Source organism: Ovis canadensis, chromosome 20 (assembly GCF_042477335.2).
Source record: "Ovis canadensis isolate MfBH-ARS-UI-01 breed Bighorn chromosome 20, ARS-UI_OviCan_v2, whole genome shotgun sequence".
Taxonomy (NCBI): Eukaryota; Metazoa; Chordata; class Mammalia; order Artiodactyla; family Bovidae; genus Ovis; species Ovis canadensis.
Genome location: NC_091264.1, coordinates 30342270 through 30369140, shown reverse-complemented (window position 1 = coordinate 30369140; position 26871 = coordinate 30342270).

The following is a 26871-nucleotide window of genomic DNA, read 5'->3' as shown; positions in this document are numbered from 1 at the left end:
TCAGGCTATTGACTAAATCATTTAGGGGTTGACAGAGGAGGGAGGGAGGGGACATGGGGGAGCTTGGGGGAGAATGTTCTTGTAATTCTTCAGTCTGAGGTACATTAAGGAGCCATAAGCCATGTCGAGAGCTTGAATTACATTAGAGAGATTATCCTGTTACAGTCCATAATCCTGGATAATATACCGTCTCGGAGCACACCTGCCCATGATAAATCTCACCCCATCACGGCCTGACCCAGGGGACCCAGGGAGGCTGGGGCAGCTGGCAAAGGCTAGTGGTGTGGACACAGCCTTGGCAGAGGCACCTGTGAGGCCTTCTGACTCATCTTCGTGCCCCCACACCTGCCTCAGCTCAGAGGGAGCGAATGGAGCCTGGAGCTTCAAACTTCTCCATCTCCATTCAAGGCGACTGGCATCCTAGCACCCCTCTAGCCATAACCCCCATCCCATGAGCCCAGCTCCTGCTCTGGGGGGACAGGTTCTTGGCGTCCCTGTCCCCAGGCTCTCCTCTCCCTGAAAGCTTTCCTCTTAATCTCTCCAAACCCAGCTGGCATTTCATGGTCCCTGAAGACTGTGTAGAGAACACACTGACAGTCCTTTCCCTCCAGGTCACAGCACTGATAGCCCTGTGAATGGGCGTGTCACCTGCCGCCTGCGTGCTTCTGAGCCTCCACCTCCCCAGCTAGAGCACAAGTACCACGAAATCAGGAGTCGTGACTACAGCTACAGCACTTAGCCCAGAGGTGCTTGTCCACTGTCATGCAACTGGTTAGAGGCAGAATCAGGGTTCAAACCCTACTTGTCTGGCTCCAGAGTCTGAGCTTTTGGCTGCCAGGGAACACCGCCTCTCTGACCTGTGGCACCTGTGGACCTGCTCCCGTATCCTTCCTAGATGCTATTTGCCTTATACTGAGGATCCTCGTGAGTGAGGGATGACCCTCGTGGTGGCTGTTAGGGTGTGATAGCACCCAAGCCTCCTAGCTTCACCCCGAGCCTTTTCAAGTGGCCCGCTCCTTTGCATGACCTCACTAACACCCCCAGTTGCGTGGGGCCCCATCCCAGTCCTAACATTCTCTCTCCTGCAGGTCATTTCTTGGCCCCTAGCTCCCAGCAGGCCCAGAAGTGTCTGGGAACCTAGTACCTGTCCTGTTCTCTCTTTGCATGACGCTCCAAACCCCATCAGCCTCAGATTCTCCTTTACCTCCCTTCCCTAGACCCACATTCCGTATGTGCCTCTCCCTGGGGAATGGAAAGGGTACCTTTCTAGATTTCCTGGGGTGAGCTAAGCTATGAGGGCTTCAGCAAAAGCCAGTCACTCCAGGTCTCTTGAAAAGAAGCCACAGGGACTTCTCTGGTGATCCAACGGCTAAGACTCTGTGCTCCCAAAGCAGGGTGCCAGGGTTCGACCCCTGGTCGAGAGACTAGATCCCACATGCCGCAACTGAGAGATCCTGAACGCTGCAACTAAAGACCCCATGGGCCGCAGCAAGGATGGAAGATCCCACGTGCCGCAACTGAGCCCCAGCAGCACAATTAATGAATAAGAGATGCTCCCTGAGCGTCAAGCACTGGGCTATGCTCTTTACCCACATGATCTCATTCACCTCAGGCCGGCCCTATGAGACAGGTAATTTCTACAGATGAGAAAATTGAGGCTTAGGGCAGGTAAACACAGAGTCACAGGGCAACACCTAGTAAAGGGCAGAGCTGGGATTCAAACCCACGCCTGCTGGTCCCAGAGTTCGTGCGCCTCATCCCTGATGCCACCCTGCCTCCTGATGGCGGGTGCCAGACTCCCCGGCTTGCCTCCCCGGCCCCCGCTCTGCACAAGCCACCCTTCTCCATCCCTTCTCACCCCTGCAGGCATCTCTAGCACCTCAGTCTCTACCTCTTCTCTTGCCAACTTCCAGAACTCCTCTGGATTCCAAGTCACGCAGGTGCATCAAGGATTCCTCCCCTCTCTTGAGTACCCTTCCCCTTTCATCCAGAGATGGAACATGATGGTTTGACCATCCACTCCTCTGTTTATTCCTCTCATTCTCATGGAATCCTGGAATGTTAGGGCTAGAAGGGGCTTTGATGATTGTCTGGTCCACTGGCTTTTAAAGCAGAATGCAGGGGACTTCCCTGGTGGCCCAGTGGTTAAGAGTCCACTTTCCAACACAGAGGACAAGGGTTCGATTCCTGGTCAGCGGACCTTTAAGATCCCACATGTCTCAGGGCAGTTAAGCCCCTGCACCACAGCTAGAGAAGCCGCAACCCCCAGAACCCATGCACCCTAGAGCCGGCACTCAGTCCTGTGTGACTCTTTACGACCCCAGGGACTATATGTAGCCCACCAGACTCCTCCGTCCCTGGGATTTTCCCAGCAAGAATACTGGAGTGGGTTGCCGTTTCCTACTCCAGGGGATCTTCCCAACCCAGGGATAGAACCTGTATCTCTTACGTCTCCTGCACCGGCAGGTGGGTTCTTTACCACTAGCACCACCTGGGAAACATCTAAGTAAAGACCCAGTAGAGTAAAAAATAAAACAAACCGAAAGAACCCAGGATGCATTTTTTACAGACAGTCTTCTCTGAAAGTTCTAGAGAAATCAGACGAATGAGTGTGGGGTGTTGGAAGGTTGGGAGTAGTATCCAGGGTCCTGCCTTCTGGCTCCACCCTTCCTCCTGCTCCTTACTCTCAGAGTGCAGTTAGCCCCGGGCTGTGTCCAGACACCCAGCCCATGAGAACCCGTTGCTTTCAGCCACTACCTAAGGGATGGCCAGGCTTCTTGCTCTCTGTGGGCCTGCAGGACCTCTCCTCTCCTCATGAGCTCTGCAGGCAGATAACCAGACTTCTTACACAGCAGTTCAGAACTCCCTGAAGCACACAAGTGGAAGATTCCAGCATTCTTAAGACGAAGGCCCGAAAGGAGAATGTCTTCACTTCTGCAGCATCCACTTGGCTAAATTCAGGGCGAGAAGAAATAAGCTCCACGTCTTAGTGGAGGAATGACAAAGGATCTGCAGTCATCTTTAACCCACCACCATCTGTGTGACCTTGAGCAAGAAAATTACTTAACCTTCCTCATTTTCCATCTGTGTTCTCATCTGTGAAGAATAAATACATGGAATCCATGGAAATCCATGGAAAGTACTTAGAACAGTGTCTGGCACATAGTAAGTATTTACTACATGTTAGCTGGTGCTAGTTTTATTTCTAACCCATATGCCTAGCACTGTGCTAGGCAACTGGTGATGGGAGGGAGGGCTATAAGAGTAATGGCAAAAACAGTTTATACTCCTGATAATAAATAATCTAGTTCATGAGATAAAATTAACACACGCTGAGATCAAAGTACTAATTCAAGGCATTGTGTAATTAAAGAGCCCATGAGAGGCACAGATAACATATTTGAGGAAGCTGGAGGACAAAGAGACTGGACGTGGGGGCTGGGTGGCCAGTGAGGGCTTGCAAGGAGGGAGGGGTGCGCATGGAGGGGAGGGCAGTCCAGCGCTTCAGCACAGACTCAGCCACGCTCCCTGCCTTCAGATCTTAGCTCTGCCACTTTCTGGATGTGCCTCTGTGATCTTGCAAGATGAGCAGCCTCTCTATATGTCAGTTTCCTTTCTGTTACGTGTGTGTATCTCCCAGGGCTCCAGTGAGGAGTAGCTGACTTACTTCCTAGGAAAGGCAGCAGTGTCTGACATGGAAGAGCTGCTCAGCAAGCTGAGTTGACCTCATCATCCCTCCTAGGAGGAGACTTTGGCTAGATGGAGAGGAGGGACAGGGGTCTCTGGGTGGATGGACACAGGGACTGCAGGTGTAAAGTGGGGCTGTGCCTGTGTCTCTGCTCAGGGATGGGGAGAGTGTTCGGGAGTGAGGATGGGGGCGTGGGCAGCAGAGGCCAAGGCAGAGAGGAGTGCGAAGGGCAGACCGTGGGAGTCTTCAAGCCCAGCTAGAGTAGTTCGGGCTTGATCCTCACAGCTTCCTAACAAGAGAGGGATGCCATCTGGGCTGTGTGTGAAAGAGCCCCTGGCAGTGGCGTGCAGGTGGATTAAAGACGAGAGAGATGGCTTAGGAGACCATGGCCACAATTCAGGCATGAAATGGGCAGGTCCCAGACTTAGGTGGTGGCGGAGGGAAAGGGAGGGACTGGCCACCTGGAGAAGGAAGTCCCTGCAGCTCTAGGGGAGCCTCCTGCCCATCCACCCACCATGCCCGGCTTCTGGCTTCTACTCTGGCTTCCTCCCTTCTGGGTCAGGCTTTTTGAAGGCTGCATCCAGGAAGGGGGAAGCACAGGGTCAGCCCCACCCCCAGAGAAATGACTGGACCCCATCTGGTCCCCAGTGTGGACCTCCGCCAAGAGAAGCAGTTCTGGGAGGGGAACCCAGCCCTGCCTCTGTGTGTGTGTGTGTGTGTGTGTGTGTGTATGAGACAGAGATTGTGTGTTAAGAGAGAGTGTATTTGTTGTCTGTGTGTTTGTCGTGTGTGCCTGTGTGTGTGAGAGAGACTGTGAGTGTGTGACAAGGAGGGAAGAGGAAGGACCATATGTCTATTTTCTCTGGAAAACAGATGTCTCCTCAAGTGGGTGAGAGAGTCAGCAAAGGAAGAAGAGAAGTGGGGTTAGGGGATCAGCTCCACATTAGCAAATAAATTGTCCCACACGCGGGGCCCTGCTTGTGTCGGTTTTTCTGATTTTTCAGATATTTTCCTTTCTCTCTCTTGAGATCTTTCCTTTTCCGGTGTTTTCTTTTTTTCCTTTCTCCCCCAGGCTCACACACCTGTGCCAGCCCCAGGCGGTGTTCCCTCTGTCTAGCAGCTCGGATGGCAAGGAGCAGGGGGTGCCCCCTCCTTTGCTCAGGCTTCTCCTGGGGGTGGGGTGGGGTTGGGTCAGAGCCTGGCCAGCAGTGGGCTAGGGTAACAGACCAGGTCACTCTCCCTATCTCGCCTCTGCCCAGCTTGCCTTGTGTCCACGTTCTCCTCTCCATCTCTCCCCCAACAAACACGTGGCGGGCACCAGTGATGCATCGGGCACTGGTCCAGGCCCAGGGTCCAGTGGATTCTGGAGTCCTCCTTGCCCCGGCATCCTTGCTTTGGGAGCGTGGGATGGGAAGGGAACATCTTTTGCTTACTCTCCAGGCATGATGCGTCAGAACAGAAACCCCATCAGCTCACCTCTCTGGTTTTGCCCTGGTGTTTCCCAGTGTGTTCTCTGCTCTCCTATCTCCCTCCTGGGGAGAAACACAGAGACGTGGGAGCCAGAGAGGCCTGGGTTCACATCCCAGTCCCTCCTCTTCCAAGCTGCGGCATCTGCAGCAAGAAGAGGCTTCACCTCACTGGCCTCTGTATTTCCTCATCCAGACTGTAACATTTCCTGTGGGGTTGTTGGGAGAATGAAATTAGAAAAATGAGCTGAAGTGTCTAACAAAGCCATTTTCTCTCTCTCTCTTTTTTTTGGGGGGGGAGGGGGGTCCTTGTTTCTTTTCTCTTGCCCTTTTGTTCATTTAAGATAAATTTTCTGAGCCTTCAGTATGCGGGAACTGAGCGAGGGGGAGAGGGTGGGGGTCCTGATGTCCCCTCTCTAGGAAACAAGATTCCCGCCAGAGCTGGCAGCCCACGCCCTTGGCCTCTGCTTCCTCCCACCTCATCTTCGCCAGTGGGGCACACGGAGGGCTTCCGAGCAGGCGTGACACCTGTGCTCTAGGGGCAGGGATGGGAGGAGGAAGTGGGGTAACGGTCCTGCTCCTGTCACTCCTCTTTCCCTCCATCTTCCCTTCTCCTGCCCCGTGACACTCCTTCTCTCTCTCCCTCCCTCTCTCTTCTCCTCTCCCTCCATTCCTCTCTCCCCTTCGGCTCCCCCTGCGGCTTGCCAGCTGCCAGCAGATGACATCTCCTTTCATGTTTGGGGCTGAGCGCGGCTTTGAATGTTCGTTTGATTCCGTTAAGATAATAGCTGGTTCACTGTCAGATGCAGACTGATCAGTTAAAACCTTAATCACTGCCTGTCTCCTCACACAGCACTTATTTTTTAAGAGATTAATCCCCTCAGCCCAGCTTCGGCTCACATTCGCCTTGGAGAAAAAAAAAGGCAAGGTTTTGCTATCCTTGTTGTTATTATTGTTATTATTGTCACCCTTGTTACGCTGCGTGTTAACCCCCTCCCTCTCTTCTTTCAGCTGCTCCTTGCTTTCCTTTCCCTGATTTGGGGTCCCTATTAGCTCACTTGTGTTCTCTCTTTCTCTCTCCCTCTCACACACAGGCACACTCGCTGTGCCCCTCCAGACAGAGAGTGAGCACGGTAGCCCGTGCGTGCCCTCCTTGACATCATGCGCACATGTGGAAGTTGTGTATACCACGCAGGGGCAGGACTCAGTCCAGGCACATTCAGATCAGGGCAGCTCAAAGATGCAGCTATATGCCATGGGCAAAGCCCGATCTTCGGAGTCAGACAGATATGCCCCATGCCTCCCTTAGGTATTCACTTGCTGTAAATGTGAACTTGGAGAGGAGCCTCAGTTTCCTCATCTGTACAATGGGCATGAGAACACTCCCTTCAGGGAGGCTGCGAGCACTGACTGCAAGGAAACACGTAGGATACCCACAGCAGGGCCAGGCACAGGGCAGGAACACTGTTATTCTCCTTCATTGTTCCTGCCTCCCAGATTCTATGGAAAGACCTCCCAGAGGTTGCCCAGTCCCTCCCAGAAGAGGACGCCTCCTCTCTAGGCCTTTTTACAGATGCTCCTCACATGATCACCTGTCTCAGCTGATAGGTCTCACCCAGGATCTGGGAAGGGAACTTTCCTTGACGCTGACCCATAAAGGGAATGTTTATAGTCGAACGTAGAATTTTACAGAGGAAAATAATTCAGAGATGGTCTAAGTCACCCAACCCCTCTAAGTACAGGAAGAGGTTGAGGTTCCGAGAGGGGCTGGCTTGCCCTGGGCTAGGATTCAGCCCTGGCCTTGCACTACACCAGTATTTACTTAGCACGTACCACGGGCCCCCGCCCTAGGTCACTGCAGAGAACAACCAGGCTGAACCACACCCCGGGTGGCACACAGGCTGGCTTCGACTCCTTCCTACTCTGGCAGGTGCTGCAGACACAGGAAGGCTTTCTGGAGGAGGTGGCATGGGGAGGATTTGGGAAGGCAGGCCTTGGAGGCAGGGGGAAGGGAATGAACACCCGAGGGCTCCTGGGGCCCCCAGGAGCCTGGCTCCAGCCTGGCTTCTGTGCTTAGTGAGATGATCTGACAGATTGGGAGCTGTCCGCACGCTCCTCCTCCTTGGAGGTTTCAAAACAAAGCTCTAGTGGTGTTTGCAGTTGAAGAGACTGGTGTCAGGAGCAAGGAAGAACTTTCTGCCCCAGAGGCATGGAAACAAGGGCCAGAGAAGGGCTGGCGTGCCCATCACTGGCGTCACACTGTCCTTCCTTCACAGCCACGTGTTGGGAGTTTGCGCTCTGGAGCCAGAAAGCCTGGGTTAGAATTGCTTGCTAGCTGGGTACCTTGGACAAATCCGGAACTCAATTTCCTTTTCCAAAACAGGAATGATGACAGCACTTAGCCCTTAGCGCCTGACACATAGTCAGTGCAATAGAAGTGTTTGTCATGACTATTCACTAAAGATGCTTGGGAGCGCTGAGGAGGCAGGGTGGAACCGGACATGGTCCTGCTGTCCTGATGAGCTTGGCCTAGTGGGGAGGCTGACAAGTCAACCCACAGTTGTGGTCCCACGTGGAGGACACTTGGCCCAAACTCAGGGATGAGGGGCTGCCTTCTGGAAGAAGTATTGGGTTGGCCAAAAAGTGCATTCAGAGGGTTTCCATATGATGCTATGGAAAAACCATAATGAACTTCTTGGCCAACCCAATAGATGGTCCCACCTATGGATAGGGCTGCTCTATCCCCAGCTCTGAGAACTGGGCCCGGCACAGAGCCAGTCTTTGCTGGATGAACAGGTGAAGAGCCAGCTGAGCTCCGTACTGAAGGAGGAGCAGGACAATGCCCTCCCCTCCGTCCAGAGGCCTTGCTGGCTGTTCTGATAGCAGCGGGATGCGGAGAAGGAAGATGAGGGTGGAGGTGGAAGAGGGGGTTGGGAAACATAAGGAGGATGGGGTAGGGGTTTCCCACCACGTGGTGGAGGTGGGGGTGAGGGGTGGGAAAGTAGAGGTGAAGGTGAGTTCTGCTCCTGCTAGAGAGGGGAGCTGGAAAGGGTTAGGGGGCCTGAAACATCCTCCCCCCACCTTGCCAGTACCAGCAGGAGGCAGCCCGGGGTTAATGGCATGACACCCCTGCGGCAGTCGGCCCGATGGGCTTCTGATGCCTTTTCTAATTTGGTGAGCACTGAAGATTAGGAGGCAGGGAGAAGAGAGTTTTCCTCTCGCAGGTTATTATCCTGCCAACTCCCCGGGCGCCCAAGGGAGGGAGTCAGCGTGTTCCAGGAGAAAAGGAAGCAGGGCCTGGCATTCTGGATCGAGTGCCCCTGGGGAGCGGGGAGGGAGCCAAGGCTGGTGCAGATAAAATTGATGCTATTAATGGGTCTGGTGCTGGTTGAAATGGGAGCAGCAGCCGCCACAGCAGCGGCAGAGCCAGTGGGAGGAGGGAAGGGGCTTCTTGGAAGTAGAACTCACAGATGCTGAGCATCTTTGGCTTGAAGAGACCCCGGATTTGCCTTTTCTGGAAAAAGAAGGGCATCCTGCCTGTGTGGATGATCCATCCCCTCACCCCCACCCCATCCACCCCTCCTCAGTCTAGGCCAAGGGTCCAGAGGTCTGGGTTGAGGCTAATCTCAGTTCCTCAGGGAAAGACCAATGCCTCCAGGCTGCACGTCATGTGGATGTGGTTCTAGAGAATTCTATCTCACACCTGGCTCTGCTCTCAGCTCACACTGGGGGAGGGAAAGGGAGGATGTGTGTGTGTGTGTGTGTGTGTGTGCTCAGTTGTGTCTGACTGTTTGCAACCCCATGGACTGTAGCCCGCCAGACTCCTCTGTCCATGGGTGTTCTCCAGGCAAGAATATTAGAGTGGGTTGCCATGCCCTCCTCCAAAGGATCTTCCCAACCCAGGGGTCCAACTCATATCTCCTGTGTCTCCAGCATTGGCAGGCGGATTCTTTACCACTGAGCCACCTGGGAAGCCCAAGCTAGAGGTGGGCCGAAGCCAGGCTATTCTGGACTCAGAAGGGGGCCCAGGATGGCCCTGTTGGCCAGAAAGAGCATCCATGGAGGCCCGTGCCTGATGCCTGAAGTTCCCCATTAGCCCATTCCAGTTGGGCTAAGGCTGGGTGGTGTCCTGGAAGGGGCCCAGCATGGAGGCCAGGAATGCTGAGCTCCAGTTCTCCCCTGACCCACCAAGAAGATGGGTGACCTCAGCCTGGGTACCACCTCTCTTTGGGCTTCAATTTCCCCGGATCTGAGCATTATGTTCTCTTGGGTCCTGCGGAGGTGGTGGCCGGTGCTGAAGTGTGCCTGCCCTTCAGGTCACACATGGTCTCCTCTGGGAGCTCTCCCTAATCAGTAACCACTGAGACTGCGGGGCTTAGGGGGCCAGACGGAGGAGAAGGGGCAGGGGTGAGGAGGGGCTTCTGGGGGAGGGACCTAGCACAGGCGGGGCCTCGGGAAGACAGGTGGGAGAGAGGCACAGTCCTCCTCGGTGGACGAGGGCTCCCAGGGCAGCTATGAGGGTTTGGGTAGTGGCGGCCTCATGAGGAGACCTTTCCAGACCAGTAGGGGACCTAATTATTAGACACCCCAGGTGAATCCTTTCAAACAACCCCACATGTAACAAAATTATCGTCATAATACATAAATAATAATAATGGCTGGAAAAAAATCAGTGAAAATGTTCTTTCGTTAAACATTCTGTAGGGAACTTCTCAGGTGGTTCAGTGGTTGAGATTTCACCTTCCAGTGCCAGGGATGTGGGTTCAGTCCCAGGTTGAGGAGATAGGGTCACACGTGTCTCTTGGCTGAAAAAACCAGAACATAAACAACAGAAGCAATTTTGTAACAAAGACTTTAAAAATGGTACACATCAGAAGAATCTTGTATAATCATATCAGCCAATAAGTAGCAAATAACATGAATATTATACTGCAGAAAAGATAAAAGTAATTGACGAATACTTCATATTAATGGCTCTTTTGGGGACTTCCCAGGTGGCACTAGTGGTAAAGAACACAGCTGCCAATGCAGGAGATATAAGGGACGCGTATTCCATCCCTGGGTGGGGAAGATGCCCTGGAAGAGGGCATGGCAACCCTCTCCAGCGTTCTTGCTGGGAGAATCCCATGGACAGAGCAGCCTGGCGGGCTATACTCCATGGAGTTGCAAAGAGTCAGATAAAACTGAACCGACTTAGCACGCACGCAATGGCTTTTTTGGGGGGCTGGGGAGAAGGAAATAGATGGAGGAAAGCTCCCCAAAGAGTGACGTCAGCAAGCTGCTGAGAATGGCTTGCACAGAGAATGACAGGACTGAGTCTGTGACTTTGTCTTTGGAATCACTGCACAGCATGGTTTATTTTTGAAACTGCCGTTTAGTCGCAGGGATGTGTAAAACTCCAGGAGCCGAGGTACTGTGACTGAAACCAGCTCTAATGACCCTGAATTGTTACAAACTGACTCTGGGAGTGAAGAGTGTAGCGAGGTCTGTGCGTTCCAAGCTGACTTATAGCCAGGAGAGCTCTTCAAACGAACTCCCTGCACAATCTCTATGAAAGAATACGTAACAGAGATGCGCTCATTTGACGCTCATGTCTATATTATTGAAACTTAACAGTTACTGCAGTAATTGCTTAGAACATAGCACAACAGAAGATTCTTTTTTTCCTCCAAGGGAGGAATATTTTATCTCTGACACAGAATTGCTGGCACATGGTGATAAGAAAAAAGCAGACCGACTTTTAGTCAATTTTGTTGTTTTAAAGTTCTCGTCACACAATGAACCTTTTCTTTGCCTGCACCTGAGGCAGACTGCTCCCTCTGCCCCGCCACCCCCCCCTACCCCCCGTCCCCGCCCAACCCCAGTTCTCCACTGGGCTTTGCAAATTCACGGCCCCTTATTCCCCCAAAACCTTGGCTCCAAACTCTTCCCAATCTATGCAAGTTAAGAAAACAGAAGCAAATAGCAATATATGTTAATCATCGTCATTGTTGTTATTTTTTAAAAGTAAAGAACCTAGTCAGTTTCTATTAGGATCTGTACCATGGCCTAACTGTTGCATTTAGTATGTTACATCTATTAGTTCACTTGATGTCCACAATTGTCTTAGGAGGCAGGTTTTATTAAGCCCATTTTTATTGATGAGAAAACTGAGACTTGTGAGGGTCGCATACATTCCGTTTACACAGCTGGCAAGCATCAGAGATGAATTCAGACTCCAAAGCTCATGCTCTTACCCCCCGTGTAATGGACGATACAATGGCTTTTGTTTATTTGTGGCTGTGCTTGGTCTTCGTTGCTGGTCGTGGTGCATGGGCTTCTTGTTGGGGTGGCTTCTCTTGTTGCAAGGGCTCCAGGGCCTGTGGGCTCAGTAGCTGTGGCCCGTGGGCTTAGTTGCCTCACAGAATATGGTATCTTCCCAAACCAGGGATTGAACCCATATCCCCTGCTTTGGCAGGCGGGTTCTTAACCACTAGACTGTCAGGGAAGTCCCTACAAGGCTTTATTTGATTACATATCCAATGAGTAGAGCCAGTAATGTTGCAGAGACTCAGAGAAGATGGGGTTATTTTGAAAGGCCAAGGGGTCCGAGAAGACTTCCTGGCGGAGGGTGCTCTTCATTTTGGCTTTTTAAATTTTAATTACATTTTTTTTTTTGGTCACGTCATACAGCTTGTGGGATCTTAGTTTCCCAAATAGGGATCAAGCCCTCACCCTTGGCAATGAAAGCTCAGAGTCCTAGCCACAGGAGCATCAGAGAATTCCCTTCATTTAAACTTTAAGGCAGACTGCCCTCAGGAGCATCGCTTGCCTTGCCCATACCACTTCATCCAGGTAAAACATGCTTTGTCTTGGTGACCAGTCAGGACAGAGCTCCTACCATCCCAGGGCCAAATCTTTTCCTTTTCCCATCTCAAGGCCACCTCTCTCCTAGGCAGTCTTGCTTCCTCCGCCACTCCTGCCTCTGGGTAACCCTTACCTGATTCTGTTCTGCATTGTACTCATTTGCAGACACTGGAGAAAAATGCTTCCCCACCACCCCTTCATAGCTTCCCTCATAGCTCAGTTGGTAAATTATCTGCCTGCAATACAGAAGATCTGGGTTCGATTCCTGGGTTGGGGAGATCCCCCGGAGAAGGAAATGGCAAACCACTCCAATATTCTTGTCTGGAGAATCTCATGGACAGAGGAGCCTGACAGGCTACAGTCCATGGGATCGCAAGAGTTGGACATGACTTAGTGACTAAACCACCACCACCACACCCCCCTACCCACATAGAAATGCTTTATTTCTATTTTATTTACCAAATACTTATTGAGGGCTTACTGTGTTCCAGGCCTCTTCTAAATATCAAGTCTTTCAAACATGAGCTGTTCAGTTCTCATCATAAGCTGATGAGGTCGTTACCATAATTGCCTCCCTTTTGCAGATGGGGAAACTGAGGCACAGATACTCACCCGGTAAGTGGCAGTTGAGATTCAACTAGGCCATCTGGCAGCAAATGCCATGTATTTAACCACCAAGCTAAGTTTTGAGAGCAGGAAGGGTTCTTTAGTCTTCTCTGCAGGCCTGACAAACCTGGCCCTCAGGTCTTTTTCCTACAGTGTCAGACGATGCGGAAAATTTTCTTTGAATGAACTGAACCAGGTGAGTCTGACACTTGGTTCCTGACACTATGGGGGTCCAACTGGATCCAGTGGTTCTCAGCTGGGGATGGTTTGTCTCCCTCCTTCTTGGGGACATTTAGTTTCTGTCCCCAAGTATCTGTAGTGATCACAAGTGGGAAGAAGTGTGCGTATGTGATGTCAGCATACAGTGGGTAGAAGCTAAACACGATGCTGTTAATATCCTGTAATGCGAGGACCAGCCCCTGAAGCTCAGTTTTCTCACCTCTATAGCAGACTCTGGTCAGGGGCAGCAAAGATAATGGCCAGGAAGGTAACTGCTATTGTGACCGTTATGGGCTGGGGAGTGTGGGGCTTGAGGCAAATCCTGCAGGCCTGAGCCTGCCCGTTCCTGCTCCTCCAGAAGGAGCTGCTGTTTGTATTGTTGAGGGGAGGGGGACAGACCTTGCTCCTCCATTCCTCCTTCTTAGAAAGAGGGAGAAATGGGTGGGGAGTCCCACAGGAGTCCCAGGCCTGCAGGTCTCCAGGAACAGTAGGCAGAAGAACCAAGGGGAGGGGAGGCACTCAAGGGTCAGCAGTGGACCCACACACACACACAAAGACAGCGCTTAGTCGTGTCCGACTCTTGGTCATCCCATAAACTGTAGCCCGCCAGGCTCCTCTGTCCATAGGCTTCTCCAGGCAAGAATACTGGAGTGGGTTGCCATTTCCTTCTCCAGGGGAGCTTACCGAGCCAGGAATTGAACCCAGGTTTCCCGCACTGCAGGCAGATGCTTTACCACCTGAGTTACCTGGAAAGCCCCGGCAGTGGGCCCAGCCGCCTGCAAACTGGGCTCTGTCCCATTGGGGCCTGGAAGGCACTTCCTCAGACAGTAGCAATTATCGCAATCAAACAGTTGACACCAATTACGCACCAGGCCTGAGAGGCGACAGCGGCTGCTCACGGGCACCTCGGCTTTGCATATCTTAATGCGGACTGACAGACGCTGACCCTCAGGGCCACCAGGCTTGCCAGCCCTCAGCTGTTTCTCTGGCACCCATTTTTAGAGCCAGATGACTGCCAGGGCCCGCTCCTTTGCAGCACAGAACTGACTGCATCTGGAAGATGGAAAAGTTCATGCCCCCAAGGTCCCTGGAATCTGCAGTGCAGGGAGCACGGGGCTGGGATTGAACCCAACCTTCCCAGGAGGGCTGAAGGTGCCCAGTGACCTGGAGCGCTGGGTCCAGGCAGATGGGAAGCGCCTCGGGAAGCACCCACCAGGTCGCTGCTGCCCCACTCAGGGAACCCACCAGGCACCACCGAGAGGTGAGAGGTCGCTCAGCTTCACACTGTGAGGTCTCACTCTTTGTCCCCCATTCCCAGGGAGAAGAGGAGAGTCTTTTAGGAAGAAGAGCTCCCCCCAGCGGAAGCTGGTCCTGGACAGTTTCTTTTCTTAGGGGGTGGCAGGGAGGGCAGGTGTTATGCAGTATTTTCCATGCTGTTCTGCCACTGGTGAAGAGTCCGCCTGCAGTGCGGGAGACCAGGGTTCAATCCCTGGGTTGGGAACATCCCCTGGAGAAGGGAGAGGCTACCCGCTCCAGTGTTCTGGCCTGGAGAATTCCATGGACTATGCAGTCCATGGGGTCGCAAAGAGTCAGACACGACTGAGCGACTTTCACTTTCGCTTTCACTTTCTGCTGGGAGCTAGGGGTACAGCCATACACAAGGGGCTGGGCTGCAGGCAGCAGAAGCCCCAAACTCAGCCTGCACTGTGGGGGTGGGAGGATGGATAGGCCTGTGTTCATGACATGGTGTAGGGCAGTTAGGGACTCGTGGAGCTTCAGCTTTTCCTGACCTGTAAAGGCCTTCCAGTTTTAGGATCCCCCAAAGCAGGAGGTTCATCGTAAGGGAAGTCAGGGTCAGGATTGGAACCTGAAGCGTTGATTTCACCAGGGCAGCGCACTTTACCTGAACTTACTTCTAACTTCATCCTCCTCCCTCTTATACGGTGCAAATTCCTGTTTGTCTCCCCACCCTGGCTCCATCCCAGGAACCCCAGAAGATTACTAGGTGGCAAAGGAGAAACTAATTCAGTTTAGGGCTGATATTTCAAGTACAAAGCATAAGCCCTCTGTCCACTAGCGCCTCTCAGCCTCCGCAAGGCTGGTGGTGCCCTGTGTACCCGAGGCGTGCAGTGCCATGAGGCTCTAAGAAAGGAGGCTCCTGGCCATCTTGCATGTCACCTCTTTGCCCCCAGGCCGGCCCTAGGCCCCATTCCCCCCAGCCATCAGGCTTCCCTGAAAGTCAAGGACTGTGGTGGGAGGGGCGCCTTCCGGAGAAGGAAGACTCGTGGCCCCTGGGGTAGGAGGCGGATCATCTTCCCAGAGCACTTTGCCAGGCAAGCTGTTTTCCTAATGTGCACCGAGGGGGTGCCCCCAGCCTCCCTCCAGATTTCCTAACACGCCCCTTGCGCTTCCCACCGCCCCCTGGGCACTGCTAGCCCAATCTCTTAGATGCGTTTCCATCCTGTTTTCGGATCTTGTGAACAGGAACTCTTCAGAAAACTGAGGATGATTCCCTCCCTCCCGCAAAGGTGTTCGGACCTCCCCACTGTTCAAAGGGAAAAACAGGATTCGGCAGGGGAGAGGGCCCCAGAAGAGCTGGGAATAGGGCTGGGAGGCGGGGGGGCCATGAAGCTCTGGGCGCCACCGATGGGCGAGCTCCGACTGGGCCCTTACAGGGCGCCTCCTGCGCGCTCCCCGAGGGTTCCCTCCTTGGGCCGCCCATCCTCTGCCCCGTCACGAGGATGGAGTGGCGCCAAGGTAACTGCCCTGTTTTCGAGACTTGGCCTGGGGACCCTATTTGAGTCCTAGCGGCGCTTCTGGCTGGGCGTCTGGACTGAAAGCGCAGTTTCCCCGCGGGTATCCGGAGGCGATCTCCGGCCTGCGGAGGGCTCCCTCCTGAGTCCAGCTCAGAGCCGGCGGCCCGGGGATTCGGATTCTAGGCCTTCATCTTGGAGAAGCGAGAGCAGAGTCGTCGGCGCGAGAGCATCAGCGCTACGCCCTGAGCTCAGGGCAGCCGGGCGTGGCGGCGTCCCCTCGGGCCCTCGCCGCCACGTGCGCGCTCCGTCGGGCGGCCGCGTGAGTCGCCGTCCCCGCCTCGTGTGGCGCCGGGCCCGGGCGGCCGAGGCAGACGCCGGGCCTGGGTGCCAAGCGGAAGAGGGTGAGATCCCGCCCGTGCGCCGGGCAGAGAGAAGCCCCGGTGCAGGGCGGGCCACCACCGCGCGCCCCTCCGCGCCCACCCCGCCAAGCCCGGCGACTTTAAACCCAGCGCGTGGCGGCGATTCCCCGGGCCTCCGCGAGGGCGGGCGATGCTCCTGACAAGGACCGGGGAGTGTTTATCTGGATACCGCGTCAGCAAGTGCATCGGCTTTAAAAGGCCAAGCGGGGTTCCTGGGGATTAAGGATCAGACACTGGGAGCCCTGTTCTCTCCGTCCCCGCCCTCTTTCCCACCCCAGGAACAAGAAAAAGAAAAATCTGTTGGAAAAGCACTCCCCCCCCCCCACTCGCTCCCCACCGCCCCCACCTTCTCCTTCTGCTTTCACCGACTTAAAAGAAAAATAAAATACATTCCAGGAACCGGGACGGCTGCGGAGCAAACTCAAACCAGAAAATGCTTAAAGATGTTTTAATGACTTAAACACAGGGCCGGTTTGTGTCTAAAAGTTTCCACATTAAAAAAAAAAAAAAAGAAAAGCAAATTCAATATTAAATATCCTTCCACCTCCTCCTGGGCCTCTCCACCAGCCTCTCCGCCCCTCCTCCTGGTTCCCCTCGCCTTCTAGGGGCTCCTCGGCCCAGTTTTCCTCTGCATCTCTGCTTTCAGCTGTGGGCTATTAGCACCCGGTGTGAACAGAGACCAGGCCCCTCCATAAACTTTATATTCACATTCCAAAAACGAAAAAAACAAGGAAAGGGGAGAAGAACAACACCCTCGGTACAGGCCTAAATGCTCCTGCGAGCAGAGGCCACCCCTCCCCCCCAGTTCAGGGCCAGAGGAACTGTTAACTAGCAGCTGACAGATTTTTACAGCGTGAATTAGACCCTCATTTGGCTCAGGATTAGCCCACATCTTCCATCTCATTATTGCTCTGCGTTGTTGGAGCCCCCTTTCTTGAAGCTGGGGGGTTGCAGATAGGTCTCTGGGGCCCTGATCAGAATTCTCACTCTCTGAGCTGGGGTGGAACGGGGTGAGGAGACAGGAAGGGTGAGACTTGGAGTCCAGGATGGAGCTGGGGGTGGCCAGCTGGAGGGCCTGCATGAGGAATTTGTCAGGTGAAGTGAACTAGACACCTGCCTTATGATGGAGACACATTATGTGGTGGTATTGCAGGCGCTGGCTTAGAGACTGATCTTCTTATTATTCCAAGGGATCACAAACCTTGGGAGCAACAATAGTGATTATAAGATTTACTGAGTACTTACTATATGCCAAGCCCTCTATAGAGTCCCTTTGTATTTCATCTTCAAATTAATCCATGATGTGGGTACTATTGTTATTTATGCCCATTTTACAGATAAAGATGCTAAGGCTTAGAGAGGGTAGGAAATTTACCTGAGGACCGAGCCAGTAAGTAGCAGAGGCAGGATTCAAACCTAGGACTAAATCTAGAGTCTGAGCCTTTAGGTCAAACTCTCTCTAAGGCCAAGATCACAGTGGGTGCCGACTATGTAAATATCTGTTTCTAAGCTCCTGGTTTTCATTTCACTCACTGAGTTTTAGGAACTTTAAGCCTGAATTCCTGTTGGTATAGATAGCTCTGACCATCTTCTGTTGCCTGTTATTGGTGTTTAATCGTGAAGTCATGTCCGACTCTTTTGCGACCGACCCCATGGACTATAGCCCACCAGGCTCTTCTGTCCATGGGATTCTCCAGGCAAGAATACTGGAGTGGGTTGCCATTTCATCCTTAAGAGGATCAGGGAACGAACCTGAGTCTCTTGCTTGGCAAGCAAATTCTTTACCACTGTAAGCCCCCTGTTATCTAGAATGAGACAAAGACAATGATCCCCCTCTGATCCTGGATCCACCTCCTGGGTTCAAGAACTGTTAAGATAGGAAACTGACCAGGGTTCTCTCCTTCTCTTCCTGGACCTGATGAAGCCCTTTACAGGGTGTCATTTTTCACGAGGTAGTTAGGCATTTTCCAAGAGGCCTGGGGAGAGAGAGGGGCATTCATGTCATCAGAATGGAGAAAGGCTGAAGAAGCTGGAGTCCTGGGCAGCTGCCCAGATGTGTGGCCTCTGGGAGCTTGACTGCAGAGGCAGCTCCAGCTGTTGCCGCCTCCTGCTTCTTGTGAAGGTCAGTGCAGGGTGGGGAGAGGGGAGAGTGGTGGACCTGCTGGTGTCCAGACACAAAGGACATGGTGATGCTTTGGTTTTCTCAGCTCGAGAGCTCTTCCTGGGAAAGGCTGCTTTGTGGATAGCATTTACGACTCAAGGGTCAGCCCAGAGCAGGAAAATGTCTGGGAATTCTAGAGCTGCTCAGAATCTTTTTTTTCTTTAAGTGGAAATTTGAGGAAATTTTGAAGCATGTGTAATACTTTGACTTTAAGTGCCCTTTACAAAGGTAAATCACTTTGTCAGTTTAGGAATGTAAAAATGCTTTATGTATAACTTGGTTTGCTCATAAACTATCTTCATTTGGGTGTATTTAGAAATGTGAGGCCAGAAAAGGAAAGCTGAAATTCGAGGAAAAACCTACAACCCCTTAACTTGAAGTGAGAAAACAAATAGAAACTTCTTTATAAAATTTGCTTGTCTCATCGTGGGTTTAGGTACTTGTGTGGTTCTAAAGGTTGGGGGTCAGAGGCTGCCCCCATCTCTTTTTGGCCTCACCCCCTGGCCTATGGGATCTTAGTTCCCAGTACCCGTGACCCGTGGGCAGTGGAAGTGCCAAGTCTTAACCACTGGACCACCAAAGAAGTCCCTAGTCTCCTTTTTCCCTAGTCTTCTTGCCACCCTCTGGCTTCTAATCTTTCTCCCCTGGAGCAGAGAGTCTCCTTGAAGTTTTCAAAAAGCTCCCAAACTCAGTTCATTCCAATCAACAGTTAGTAAGATCCTTTAGAGACAGTAGTGTGAGTTAGACCCAGCCTTTGCCCTTGGGTGCCAGATGCAGGCCACGTCAGAAGAGGATACCCGCTGTTTATTGAGTACTTTCTATGTGCCAGGCACTATATTAAGTGATATATGTATTATATTCACACAGTTAAACCCAAGAGTTGAGTTTCATTACATCCATTTTACAAATGGGGAAACTGAGGCACAGATTAAGTAATTTTCTCAAGATCAACTGGGATTTGAATCCAGGTCATCTGAGCCCTTACCCATCCCTGTATCCCCAGGCCAGGAGGGCTCCCCGAAAGCTTAACGAGCACTGAGGAGAGCATGCTGTCTGTCCTTGGGCATCTCAAAAGGGCTCTTCAGGGAGATGACCCTGGGGTGGCTACAGAGGCAAAGGAAATGGGAAAGAACATTCTAGGCTGAAAGGACGGCAGAAAGAGGCATCCCAGTATAAACTCCAGTACTGAAGGCCAAGAGATAAATGTTTTTTGGAATTCCTAAGCATGTAAATAAAGTATGAAGTCAGAGCACACCGGGGAGGACGCTGGAGAGGCAGGTAGGAGGAGAGCCAGACCACAGCAAGCTTGTTCTGTGCTTGCAGCTAAGGGTGTTTTCTGTAGCAGATGGACAGCTATGCAAGGGTTTATGGCAGGGAATGATGCAAGAGATGTGCATTCTTGATAGAATTCCCTGGGGGAAGGAAACCTAGCATAGAAAGGACTGCATACAGGTGAGACTGGAGGCGTGAACACCTTCTGGGAATGGAATGGGGAATCTGAACAGACAGCTTGACACTGGGGATGGAGAAAAGGCTTGAACCAGAATGGTTTTTCCTATCGTTTCTATTGCAGTCTGCCTTATTCCACTGTGTGTGTGCTCAGTCAGTCAGGCATGTCTGACTCTTGGTGACCCCATGGACTGTAGCTGGCCAGTGTCTCTGTCCATGATAATTTCCAGGCAAGAATACTGGAGTGGGTTGCCGTTTCCTACTCCAGGGGATCTTCTTGACTCAAGGATCGAACCTGCATCTCTTGCGTCTTCTTCATTGACAGGTGAATTCTTTACCACTGCACCATCTGGAAAGCCCACCTTATTCCATTAGAGATTCTCAACTAGACCTCTGACTTCCTAAATTCTTTAAATTCTAAATTTTAAATCTAAATTCTGCTCAGAATGTTTCCTTATTTTTCCCCCACTAATTGCTCACCACTAGGTAACCTGGCCCAGTTCACATCACTCAGTTTCTTCTCTGAAAACTGGCCCATTTATTACAGTGAGGTGACCATGCAGGCAGGTGGCTGAGTTCAGTCCTGATTCCACCTGTTACACAATCATTCATAGCAATCCCTTTCACTCAGCACCGTGTTCTTCTTTGAACTATGGATCATGTGGTCACCTTAGTTAAAGCACATACACACAAAAAACTATTGGAACAAAGCCTTGAACTCAGTTCAGTTCAGTTCAGTTCAGTCGCTCAGTTGTGTCCGACCCTGCAACCCCATGAATCGCAGCATGCCAGGCCTCTCTGACCATCACCATCTCCTGGAGTTCACTCAAACTCACATCCATCGAGTCGGTGATGCCATCCAGCCAGCTCATCCTCTGTCGTCCCCTTCTCCTCCTGCCCTCAATCCCTCCCAGCATCAGTCTTTTCCAATGAGTCAACTCTTCGCATGAGGTGGCCAAAGTACTGGAGTTTCAGCTTTAGCATCATTCCTTCCAAAGAACACGCAGGGCTGATCTCCTTTAGAATGGACTGGATGGATCTCCTTGCAGTCCAAGGGACTCTCAAGAGTCTTCTCCAACACCACAGTTCAAAAGCATCAATTCTTCAGCACTCAGCTTTCTTCACCTTGAATCCAGATGGTATTAAATCATGTGTAGGTTCATTAAAACAGTCTTACTTGTTTCAGTGGTAACTCCTTCCCGCCTTCTTTTCCTTCCTTCCTTCGTTCCTCTCCCCCTGCCTCTGTTCCTTCTTTCTTTTTCTGTCTTTCTTTCCTTATTTCTTTGTTGTTGTTTAATACATAAAGAAAAAGAGGTTCAAGTGCATTAAATGAATTGCTGAAAGCACACATGTGGTAAGAAGTAGAGGCTGGGGTTGGACTTGAACCTTCTGATGTCTGCTATACCACAGTTTCTCTTTTATGCTGTGATAGATTAAAGATGGCCACATGCTCTTTGCAACCCTCTCATTCAAAGGTGGAGTCTAACCTCTTTCCTTGAACCTGGGTTGGCCTTAGTGATTTGCCTAACCAATAGAATGTGAGAGAAGTGACAAGGGTTGAGTGAGTGACAGAATTAGGTCCTGAGCCTAGGTTTCCCGACTCCAGGTTCAAAGCTTCCTTCCCTCTTGGCCTCCCCACATCTCACCCCCATCTTCCCCTTTGTCCGAGAGGCATCCTCTCAGCCCTTCCACTCACCACTGATGCCCTGCATCTCCGTCTAGCATCAGATAGGAATGGGGAGAGGGATGTCGTCTTTTATCCGCATATAAAGATCTGAAAATGGAAAAAGTTTAAGTCTTATGGCCCTGGAGAAAAAGAGACTCAGAGAGTGAATGCTGGGAAAACATGGGGGGAGGAGCGTGGTGTGAGAGGGAGACCCCGGAGGATGTTTCAGTAGGTTAATAACCTAAGCTGCTGCCAAGTTGAAATTAGAAAGAGGAAGGTTCTGCCTCCTGAATGTGGAGGAGGGGGGCTAATCCTGTCCTTTGATAAATGGATGACATCCTAGCAAAATGAGATGCTCCGCCCCAGTGGCTGCAGGGGGACATTGGGCTGGGGAGGCAGAGGTGGGTAGGGGGCCTTGGGAGCCCCAGCAATGAGGTTAAGATGCAGAACTGTGAGGCACGGGGACATTAGCAATGAAATTGCAGTCACTTTGGCGGCTCTTTATTAAATAACTTGCAATAGCGATGATGGGCAGAGGTAGCGGCTCAGTCTGGATTACTCACCTCCCTACCCCAGGCTTTCTGGGGACCTGTCCCTTCCCTCTGCCTTTCTGGGTCCTCTCTAATCAATTCCCCAGCTCCACGCTGTCCCTTGTCACTCATTCTCTTTGGTTCAGACCCGGACTTGAATGACCTTTAGCAGCTACAGCTTTTACCGCCTCTGCATGGATGATGCTTTTGAGGCTCCCAGGGGGAGCTCAGGGACTCTCTTCCCCCCTCTCCCTTTCCAGTGTTCTCATCTCTGGATAGTGGCTGGGAGTGAAGAGGTCACTTGCCTTTTGTACATTTCAGGAAGGCCCAGTGCTGCTTGGGTTTTCCCAAAGAGCGGTGACTTCTGCCTCCTGGGAGTCCCTGGGTACAACTACTCCCAGCCCTCTGGGGATGTATTTTTTAGATCTCTTTTCCCCTAGACTTTTATACCTCTAAAAGTCTCAGAGGTAGAAACTGGCCCCTGCAAGCTTGAAAAGAGCTCCCAACTACAACAACATACCCCTAAACCTCTACCTTCAAGTCTTCCAAATGCTGAGTGAAAGGCCAGACATGATTTAGTGGGATGATTTTCCCCACTAAAAAATTTAGTGGGAGTTTAGGCAAAGCTCTTGAAACCTAACTCAAATGATGCAATGAAAGTTTATTTCAATTCTCTCCATCTTTCATTGGGAAAAAAATGACTGAGATCTTTATACATGCTGGGTGAAATCCTAGGCAATGCGGATTTAGGAGAGAAAGGGGATGTGGCTTTGCTTTCTCAGATGGCTCAGTTTGGTGGAGGAGACTAATGATAATAATTGCGAGTTTATTAGAGCTGTTACAAACCACTTCATATGTATCACAACATACGAGTATGTGTAATATACGTACCATTTAATTCTCACAGCAACACGATGACACCACTACTGTTACTTGCACTTGTTAGCTTTGAGGTGCATACACGTGTGCTCAGTCCGTCATTCGTGTCTGACTCTTTGCGACCCGAGTCCTGCCAGGCTCCTCTGTCCCTGGGATTCTCCAGGCAGGAATACTGGAGTAGATTGCCAATTCCTCCTCCAGGGGATCTCTCTGACCCAGGGATCAAACCCACATCTCCTGTGGCTCCTGCATTGGCAGGCAGATACTTGACCCCTGAGCCACTTGGTAAGCCCATTACTATTACTATCCCCCATTAAATAGTGAGAAAATGAGGCACGGAGTGGATTACAAACTTATTCAAGGTCACACAGCTAGTAAGTGGCAGAACTGGGATTTGAACCCAAGCTGTTTGTCTCTAGCTCCAGAATTTATGCTCTTAAAAACTAAGTACAAGTCACTGTAATTACAATTCAGGGGAGGTGGTTAGTACTGGAGAAGAAGGCAATGGCACCCCACTCCGGTACTTTTGCCTGGAAAATCCCATGGACGGAGGAGCCTGGTGGGCTGCAGTCCATGGTGTCGCTAGAGTCGGACATGACTGAGCGACTTCACTTTCACTTTTCATGCATTGGAGAAGGAAATGGCAACCCACTCCAGTGTTCTTGCCTGGAGAATCCCAGGGATGGGGAAGCCTGGTGGGCTGCTGTCTATGGGGTCGCACAGAGTTGAACACAACTGAAGCGACTTAGCAGCAGCAGCAGCAGCAGCAGCAAGTTAGTACTGGACCAGAATGAGGTGTTAAAGATAATCCAGACAAACCCTCATATCAGCTGAGAAACTGAGGGTCTGAGAAGTTGAGTGACTTTCCTAATGTTAGGATTACTAAGTGGCTGTTGAACTCACATCACCCATTCTAAGGAGTCTCTTTCCCTTCCTCCATCACTGCCTGGAATCTGGGAGAGATGCACACAGTGGGGGAAAGGCATTCTGGGCAGGAAGCCTGGCAGGAACCAAGATGGAGGCCCAGGATTCCTGGCAGGTTCTGGAAACAGCAAGTAGAGGGGGTGCGGCTGGAGCACCTGAACATGGGGGCAGGGAAGGATGAGGCTGGAAAGGAGGCAAGGTGGGAACGGATTGGAAAGGGTCAGCATATTTTGCTAAGACAAAGAGGAGTTATGAAGGATGCCATGATCAAATGCTCTTCATTGGCGTTCTCTCTGGCCATTGTGAGGAAGGAAATGAGAAGATATACAAAGGACTGACTTGGTGGAGGGCAGGGTGTCCCCGGGGATGCTCTGGTGTGAACAGGACACTGCTAAGGTGGTTAAGAAGAGCATGTAACAAGGACAAAAAAGGGGGAAATATAAACTGCCTATAGGTTAGAGCCCTAACTTAAGGTTTTCATAAAGTTAAAAAGAAGCAAGTGTCAGGATGAGCTGAGAAGCCTTGGACCAATGGGATTTTGCTAACCGATAAGAAAGAGAGTGAGAGCCTTCAACTGGTATTTTGCACTCATCTTCATAAGGAGACTCTGCATCGATAAGTGGAAGGTAAATGGAAGTTAACGGCTGCAGCCTAAGAAGGACTAAGAGGCTGTGAGACAGCTCTTGGGTTCTCTAAGCAAATTCAGGTCCTCTGGGACAGATCTAGAGAAGGAGCTTGACCAAGGCACATCAGTGTCCCTGGGGCCACCAGGGAAGACGGAGATTCTGTACACCACTGAGCAGTTATCCAACACTGACCTCAGCTATGATTCCTGATGGATTTCCTGAGGGTATGCTTGTGACAGTCTCCCTGGATTCTATCTTTATTGTTCAAGCAAGTTTTGTTTAAAAGGTACATATAGTTTCATAAAAACAATACATGTGGATAGTTTAAAAAGTCAGACAATGCTCAGAGGCGCAGACACAACCCAGCAGTCTCCTGCGCTTCACTCCCCGCGCTGGTTACTTTCCAGGCTCACTAGAGGTGCTGTTCTCAAATTTTTTGCCTTTTCCTCTTAGCTTTTCAACATGTTCTGGTATTTACTTTCTCAATTTAAAGTAGTATGCCTGAAACGCTGTCCCTCGCTTCACTGATCTTAGGTTGTTTTTTGAACTTCTCCTCACAAACGTTACTAGCCCTCCTTCCCTTCAGAGCTGGCGGAAGACCACTGCTGAGTCTCCTTCTGGTTGAGAGGGACACATGACTATTTCTGGCCAATGAGACTGTAAGAGGAAGTGATGCCTAGCACTCCTGAGGCAGGACAAGCTCATACATTCTTCAGGGTGCCATGTGTTCAGATTGGGGTAGCTACACTTTGGTAGAACCACTAACTGAATGACTTTATGGAGCAGAGCCCCCTGACAACCCATATGAGGAAGACATAAACTTCTGGTATGTTATGCCATTTAGATTTTGGGGTTGTTACTATAGAATAACTCTGTCCATCCTGACTAATATATGTCTTACGAGTTTAGCCCACTTATACCCCTTCGCCGAATCCTACTAATTACATCTCAATTTTCAACAAAAAAACATTTTTTTTTAAATTTATTTTTGGCTGTGGCAGGTCTTAGCTGCAGCATGCAGGATCTTTTGTTGCGGCAAACAGGCTTCTTTCTAGCTGTGGTGCACAGGGTCAGTTGTTGCTGAGTGCTGGCTTAGTTGCCCCATGGCCTGTGGGCTCACAGTTCCCTAACCAGGGATTGAACTGAATCCACATCCCCTGCATTGGAAGATAGATTCGTAACCTCTGGAGCACCAGGGACTTTCTGTAAGTCCAACAAAAAGCACCAACAACTCTTTATAAGATATACCTTATTACATTTTTCTACTCTGCTGCTGCTGCTGCTAAGCCACTTCAGTTCAGTTCAGTTCAGCCGCTCAGTCATGTCTGACTCTTTGGGACCCCATGAATCGCAGCACACCAGGTCTCCCTATCCATCACTATCTCCCGGAGTTCACTCAGACTCACGTCCATCGAGTCTGTGATGCCATCTAGCCATCTCATCCTGCGTCGTCCCCTTCTCCTTCTGCCCCCAATACCTCCCAGTATCAGAGTCTTTTCCAATGAGTCAAGTCTTCACATGAGGTGTCCGAAGTACTGGAGCTTCAGTTTTAGCATCATTCCTTCCAAAGAAATCCCAGGGTTGATCTCCTTCAGAATGGACTGGTTGGATCTCCTTGCAGTCCAAGGGACTCTCAAGAGTCTTCTCCAATACCACAGTTCAAATGCATCAATTCTTTGGTGCTCAGCCTTTTTCACAGTCCAACTCTCACATCCTTATTGCCAAATTCAGACTTAAGTTGAAGAAAGTAGGGAAAACTACTAGACCATTCAGGTATGACCTAAATCAAATCCCTTATGATTATACAGTGGAGGTGAGAAATAGATTTAAGGGTCTAGATCTGATAGATAGAGTGCCTGATGAACTGTGGAATGAGGTTCGTGACATTGTACAGGAGACAGGGATCAAGACCATCCCCATGGAAAAGAAATGCAAAAAAGCAAAATGGCTGTCTGGGGAGGCCTTACAAATAGCTGTGAAAAGAAGAGAGGCAAAAAGCAAAGGAGAAAAGCAAAGATATAAGCATCTGAATGCAGAGTTCCAAAGAATAGCAAGAAGAGATAAGGAAGCCTTCTTCAGCGATCAATGCAAAGAAATAGAGGAAAACAACAGAATGGGAAAGACTAGAGATCTCTTCAAGAAAATTAGAGATACCAAGGGAACATTTCATGCAAAGATGGGCTTGATAAAGGACAGAAATGGTATGGACCTAACAGAAGCAGAAGATATTAAGAAGAAGTGGCAAGAATACACAGAAGAACTGTACAAAAAAGATCTTCACAACCCAGATAATCATGATGATGTGATCACTAATCTAGAGCCAGACATCTTGGAATGTGAAGTCAAGTGGGCCTTAGAAAACATCACTATGAACAAAGCTAGCGGAGGTGATGGAATTCCAGTTGAGCTATTTCAAATCCTGAAAGATGATGCTGTGAAAGTGCTGCACTCAATATGCCAGCAAATTTGGAAAACTCAGCAGTGGCCACAGGATTGGAAAAGGTCAGTTTTCATTCCAATCCCAAAGAAAGGCAATGTCAAAGAATGCTCAAACTACCGCACAATTGCACTCATCTCACATGCTAGTAAAGTAATGCTCAAAATTCTGCAAGCCAGGCTTCAGCAATACGTGAACC